Here is a 7764-nt window from a genome sequence, read left to right as displayed (position 1 = left end):
AGAGGTAGGGGTCCACCAAGCTTCAGTCCTCAGCCCCCTCCTATTTATCATAGTCCTCCAAGCAATAACACAGGAATTCAAGACAGGATGCCCCTGGGAGCTCCTCTATGCTGATGACCTTGCCCTAATTGCTGAGTCACTATCAGAACTAGAGAAGTTTCAGGTGTGGAAGCAAGGACTAGAATCGAAAGGCCTTAGAGTCAACCTAGCTAAAACCAAAGTCCTAATAAGTAGGAAGGTAGACAAGACACAAACCCCTTCAGGTAGATGGCCCTGATCGATCTGCAGAAAAGGCATAGGTAGAAATTCTATAAGATGTACCCAGTGTAAGCTAAGGACACATAAGAGGTATAGCAATATCAAAGGAAGGCTAACTAGCAAGATAGTTTTTGTATGTGGCAGATGCTCAGGAGCAATAAACACCAAAAATGTGCAGAAAACAACCTTTGCCACACTCCAGGGTGAAAAACTAGAAGTAGTTGATAGCTTCTGCTATCTAGGTGACCAAATTTGTAGCAGGGGAGGGTGTGCTGAAAGTGTAGCTGCTAGAATAAGAATAGCCTGGGCAAAGTTTAGAGAGCTCTTACCTCTGCTGGTGACAAAGAGCCTCTCGCTCAGAGTAAAAGGTAGACTAAATGACGCATGGTTACAAACAGCCATGCTACATGGCAATGAAACATGGGCCGTGACTGCTGAGGACATAAGTAAGCTCACAAGAAACGAAGCCAGTATGCTCCGATGGATGTGTAATGTCAGTGTGCATACTCGACAGAGTGTAAGTACCTTGGGAGAAAAGTTGGACCTAAGAAGCATCAGTTGTAGTGTGCAAGAGAGACAATTGTGCTGGTATGGTCATGTGGCAAGAATGGATGAGGATAGCTGTGTGAAAAAGTGCCACACCCTAGCAGTTGAGGGAACCTGTGGAAGAGGTAGATCCAGGAAGACCTGGGATAAGGTGGTGAAGCACGACCTTTGAACTTTAGGCCTCACTGAGGCAATGACTAGTGACTGGGACCTTTGGAAATATGCTGTGCATGACAAGACCCGGCAAGCCAAATGAGATCAAAATCTGTGACCTCTGCCAGAAGTGTAGCCAGCTCACTTATTCGTATCTTTACTTCATTGGACACTAAACTCTGCTGGCGAAGACCTATTGAGGCAAGTGAATTTGAAATCTGAAATCAAAATCGAACTGAATCCAACAACTGGCACCCATGCCAACCTCTCCTTCATTGGACACTAACCTCTGCTTGGGGCAAGTGAAATCAAAATCGTAATTGAACCCTATTTGATGACTGGCACCTGTGCCAGTGGAGCACTAACAGCACTGTCCAAGCGTGTTCATTGCCAGAGCAGCTGTCTGGCTTCCGTGCTAGTGGCCCATAAATAGCACCATTTGAGCATGATCGTTACCAGCGTCACTTTACTGGCACGTTAGAAAATCATTCGAGCAAGGTTGTTGCCAGTGCCGCTGGACTGGCTCCTATGCAGGTGGCACATAAAAGACACCATTCTGAGTGTGGCTGTTGCCAGTACCGTGTGACTGGCCCTCATGCCGGTGGCACATAAAAGTATCCACTACACTCTTCGAGTGGTTGGCGTTAGGAAGGGCATCCAGCTGTAGAAACTCTGCCAGATCAGATTGGAGCCTGGTGCAGCCTTCTGGCTTGCCAGTCCTCAGTCAAATCGTCCAACCCATGCTAGCATGGAAAGCAGACGTTAAACAATGATGATGATGATGATGAGCATTTCCTAGCCCAGGATGAGTGCTGGGTTCATCACTTTCAGCCAGAGACAAAGAGACAATCCATGCAATGGAAACACCCCTCCTCACCTGCTTCAGAGAAGGCGAAGGTTGTTTCCTCTACAGGTAAGGTGATGGTTTCAGTTTTTGGGGGATGCAAAAAGCAATGTTTTTTGAGTATCTTCAAAAGGGCTACACTATTAATGGAGAGTACTATGCCAATTTGATGAGGCAGTTACAAAAGTCTGTCAGACCAAACACCCAGAAGAACTGATGAAAGGGGTCTTGTTTCATTGAGACAGTGCTCCATGGCTGCTGTGTGTTACTGACTTTGAACTGGTGGATCATCCTCCCTATTTCCTAATTTGGCTCTATCTGACAATCATCTATTTCCTAACATGAAATGACACTTGGTTGGGAACCAGTATTGCAGTGATAATGATGTTATGTCAGCTGTTGATGGTGTTTTTGACCAACAAGATGAAAGATTCTTCACCAATAGGATCCAAGCACTGCAACACTGATGGCAGAAGTGTATGGACTGCAAAGGAGACTATGTTGAAACATAAATCTCATTTGGTTATATTCCCTGAGAGTATCTTGGTCAGCCAATGAACTTTTCGGCCAACCCTCCTTAATGTTGTCAAACTTAAATGTTGGTGAAGTCTAAGCAGTCTGTCAACCTGCTAGAAACAAAAGCCAGATTTAATGTAAGTATCTTGAGAGAAAAGCTGAACGTAAGAAGCATCAGTTGTGGTGTGCAAGAGAGACGATTGCGCTGGTATGGACATGTGGTGAGAATGGATGAGGATAGCTGCATGAAAAAGTGCCACACCCTAACAATTGAAGGAACCCGTGGAAGAAGTAGGCCCAGGAAGACCTGGGCTGAGGTGGAGAGACAAGACCTTCGAACATTGGGCCTCACTGAGGCGATGACTACTGATCGAGACCTTTGGAAACGTGCTGTGCGTGAGAAAACCCGGCAAGCCAAGTGAGATCGTTGCCAGTGCCCCTGGACTGGCTCTTGTGCGGGTGGCACATAAGATGCACCATTTTGAGCGTGGCCGTTGCCAGTACCGCCTGACTGGCCTTCGTAGGATTTTCGAGCGAGATTGTTGCCAGTGCCCCTGGACTGGTTCTTGTGCGGGTGGCACATAAAAGACACCATTTTGAACGTGGCCGTTGCCAGTACCGCCTGACTGTCCTTCGTGCGAGTGACACGTAAAAGCACCCACTACACTCTCTGAGTGGTTGGCGTTAGGAAGGGCATCCAGCTGTAGAAACTCTGCCAAATTAGATTGGAGCCTGGTGTTGCCATCCGGTTTCACCAGTCCTCAGTCAAATCGTCCAACCCATGCTAGCATGGAAAGCGGACGTTAAACGATGATGATGATGATGATGATTATACCCTGCCATCTTTAAAAAGAAGTATTCACTAGACAATGTAAATAGATATACAAGATAATGGGACAGTCACCACTTGAGCACATTTGATCAAGGTTGACTTAAGGTTAAATACTATTGGTGTCTGGGGATGGGGAGAGTAAAATGGGTAAAAGAGGTAAAGTCAGTCATATCTGATATTTTGCTATTTTCTCCCTAGCTCTTTGAAACTATTATATTGCAAGTATTGCAGCATCATTTTCTATTGTTGCATCATCTTAAGGAGTAAAAACTGGTCAGCATAGTTCTTGTTGTTGAAGTTGAGAGAGTTTGAAACATAGTCAGGTGACATATTGTTTTTCTCTTTCAAGAAATTATTCAACTTTGACTGGATTGTAATTAAGGTTACTAATAAAATATCTGAATAATTTTTGGTGTCTAATAATCAATATTCTTTCCTCTGATGGAGTCCAAGTCAATTTTCCCTACACCAATGTCTAATTTGATAATTTTCAATTTTTGAAAATTATATCCAAAGTGGGGCAAAATGAGTAATGACTAATTTTAATTTCTTTTTTTTAATTATATGGTGCATAGATATATCATAAAGTGAATCATTCTAGCAGATCATGAAGAAGCTATAGAGAATATCCTATGTTGAGTCTTTAGATTTAGTCGACTTTTGTTAATTTCATGTCATGTGCCATTTTTCCATGACCCTTTTCTAATTTGATCTAGATATTTTTAATTTTTGTAGCATTTATCTTTCTGATGTCTAATGATGGATATTGATGTTTATGAGTTTTTTTCTCAGATGTAATTCTGGAGAATTGAAGAGGCAAATTTACATTACCTTGTCTTATTTTACCCCAGCTAAATTTGTCATTATGTGCTCAAAGAGAACGGAGATAATTTTCTGAAATAGTGTTCAGATTATGTTATAGTGTTTTTAGTGCATTTAGAGAAGGTCATTTGCTTAGCTGGTATAGTTTCTGTGAGGTAGTGAAGATTTGTAAAAAAATTTATTTTCACTCAATAAAAAATGCAGTAAATATTTCTCATTGTGCTCCACCCCCACCCCTAGTTAAATTTATTTGGGAACAATCAAGCTCAATGTGTGTGTGTAAGAGAGAGAGAGAGCGCACATGCAAAGAAGAGAAAAGAGAATGCCAGAAAATTGTCAGAGGTTGCTGAGAAAGCAAGCCATTACATCTGGTTCAAGAGAGAGAATGAGCGGTACAAGAGTAAGCATTGAGTGGGATAGAAATATCCAGCCCAGATTCACATCTGGCTCAACAAACTTCGTGCTGTTGTGCAGGAGTTTCATTGCCTACATTAATAGATGACCCCAGGCAGCTCTGGTGTCACAGTGGAAGGGGCATTAGAGACAGAGTACAGCAATATCCTCAGCACATAAGTGTTTACCATAAATGTTGATCATAACTGGAGGGAAGAGAACTTGTGTTTATAAGGCAGAAGCAAAGAGATTTACCGTATTGAGTCTATGGACATATTGGCAGCCCCACCAAATATATACAGCAAGTTCTACATACGATTCACTACAAAGCATGATTTAACACTCTAAGCCTGTATTTGTAGATTGAAGAAAAATGATGTAGAGATAGCACTTGCCCTGGTGATCAAAGTGATCATGGTTTTTGTGGGGTTTTTATGAGCAGCCCAAGGAAGTCTCCCCCTTCAGGGGAACTTTTCATTTACATTATCATTACTACTGTTTACATACTTCTATCTATGTAACCCCACATTGTATTTTCCTGTACCATACCCAATATTTTTTGTGAACCCTTAGAGATAAATATAGGAAGTGTTTATCTTCATCACCATCTATATATTAATACACCCAGGCTGTGTTACGCTGTCACATGGTTAGTTGAAGGGAGCAGCGAAGAGCGAGAGAAAATGAGGGTGAGAGAGGTGTTACTGATGAGCAGTAGGGCAAAAATAATAGTTATTACATGGTTATAAAGTTAGTTGAACTGAGAGATATAGTGAAAGAGAGTTAGAACAAGTATATGAGCAGCAGAAAAGAGAACATGAATCAAAGAGAATACAGTGAGTATTTACCACAGATAAGAGAACATGTTCAAGATAGAATACAAAATGAAAATGAGAGAGAACAAAAAAAACTGTAAACACTTTACTCAATCGAGTAAAATATGTAAAATATGGCCCAGACCGTGATTACCAGCATGTACATCAGACTTCAAAAAGTAGTTAACCATTTAATGGTTTTAGTAAATTTATACAGAAAAAGTAAGCATTATACCATCCAGCATAAATAAAAGTCAACTTCATTATATTTAAGCCCATTAAATGAGTCAACTTCCGATATAAATATTTATGTTTTGTACATCTTTTTTCAACAAAAGAAGTTTCTAAAATGCTCTGGAAATGATCTACTCATGTAATTTATGCACCCGCTAAAGTTTGTTTTTATTTTTGCAAAAAAAAGGGTGTAAATTACATGGATTTTTACAGTACTTCATTTTTTATTTCATTTAGTTTAGTAAAAGGCTACGGATCTTGCTAGGCCTCCTAGCATGGAAAGAGAGATACCTCAATAAAGTTGATGTACAGATTGAGTTCCTGCAGGTTAGTTTAGAAAAAAAACTAGGTCCAGAATTTTTGAGGGTTTCCTGAAAAAGGATTACATAAACTCATTAATTTGATGTAATAGGAATAATGAGTAGTGTATCAAAAAGATTTTTGGTGGTATTTACTTGGCAAGTTTAAAAAAGGGTTGAATATGAATATCATGTGCTTCTTGATGAATTTGGTTCGATTTCGATTTCACTTGCCTCAACAGGTCTTCGCAAGCAGAGTTTAGTGTCCAATGAAGGAAAGATATGCATAAGTGGGCTGGTTACATCCTTGGCATAGGCCACGAGTTATGGTATCACTTGGCTTGCCGGGTCTTCTCAAGCACAGCATATTTCCAAAGGTCTCGGTCACTAGTCATTGCCTCGGTGAGGCCTAAAGTTCGAAGGTCATGCTTCACCACCTAATCCCAGGTCTTCCTCTTGCACAGGTTCCCTCAACCACTAGAGTGTAGCACTTTTTCACACAGCTATCCTCATCCATTCTCGCCACATGACCATACCAGGGCAATTGTCTCTCTTGCACACCACAACTAATGCTTCTTAGGTCCAACTTTTCTCTCAAGGTACTTAGACTCTGTCGAGTATGCACACTAACATTACACATCCATCAGAGCATACTAGCTTCATTCCTTGTGAGCTTATGCATGTCCTCAACAGTCACGGCCCAAGTTTCACTGCCATGTAGCATGGCTGTTTGTACACATGTGTCATACAGTCTGCCTTTTACTCTGAGTGAGAGGCCATTTGTCACCAGCAGAGGTAAGAGCTATCTGAACTTTGCCCAGGTTATTCTTATTCTAGCAGCTACACTTTCAGTGCACCCTCCCCGGCTACTGACTTGGTCACCTAGGTAACGGAAGCTATCAACTACTTCTAGTTTTTCTCCCTGGAATGTGGCAGAAGTTGTTCTCTGCACATTTTCAGTGTTCATTGCTCCTAAGCATCTGCCACATACAAAAACTATCTTGCTAGTTAGCCTTCTTTTGATATTACTGCACCTCTTATGTATCCATAGCTTACACTGGGTATACGTACAAATTATATCTTGCAATAAAAATTTATGCTGGGTCAAGGGGTCACCAAATAACAGGGGTACTGCAAAACCCAAATAACATAGTGAGCAAAAACAACAGCACTTTTTACTTAATATATAACATGATTCCATTTTATGTCTTAGTCACTCCGACTCTCTTACAATGAAGAAAAACAAGCCACAATCTAATTTATTCAATACTCAATTCATGTCATGAAAATAATTTCATGCAAAAATATTGTAATGAGCAAAGTAAAACCTGTTTATCAGAAAGAAAAGATTTCTCATTAGTATGGCAATCATCTGCTGTAATCTAGCACGAACATGATCTTCCATTTTCAAATCAAATTTCTAAAATCAGCTTTAAATCACTTAAACTATAGCCCAGTAAATATACTCAACACACTGGTATATTTACCATGATCCACTTACCATTATATATATGACTGATATTTGTATCTCTGTCCACTCAAGAAAATAAACATCGACCAATATTTCTAACCCACCCATACAGATAAGCAAATTTCCACATATACATTACATTAGTAAATATATTAGTTACTCATTTTGTTAGCAAATATTACATTGTACCCTATCTGAAACACAGTCAACATATCAAAAACAAAATTTCATCAGTACAGTGAACTAAAACAGTATTTTCTTTGAACTCTAATGTAGCCCTCTTCCAATAAGAAATGGGAAGTTCATTGAAATGGCAATAAGTTGGTCATCTAATCCTCATAAATACAACAGTAATGGTAACACTCCTGATTCTATCAGTAGAACCAACATTTGTGCTAACCATGACACACCTCTTAATGCATCACCGTTAACTCACAATAAGAAATGTGCAATTTCAGGATACCAAGTAACAACCCTTGAGGGGCAGTTGCTTGCACTCTACCAGGGTTTACATTTGTGGCATGATTGATTTTAAGTGCCATCATTTTGCACCTCTGAATTCTTAATAATTTCTCTGGCAT

Source organism: Octopus bimaculoides, chromosome 3 (genome assembly GCF_001194135.2).
Source record: "Octopus bimaculoides isolate UCB-OBI-ISO-001 chromosome 3, ASM119413v2, whole genome shotgun sequence".
NCBI classification, from domain to species: Eukaryota; Metazoa; Mollusca; class Cephalopoda; order Octopoda; family Octopodidae; genus Octopus; species Octopus bimaculoides.
This window is presented reverse-complemented; position numbering follows the sequence as displayed.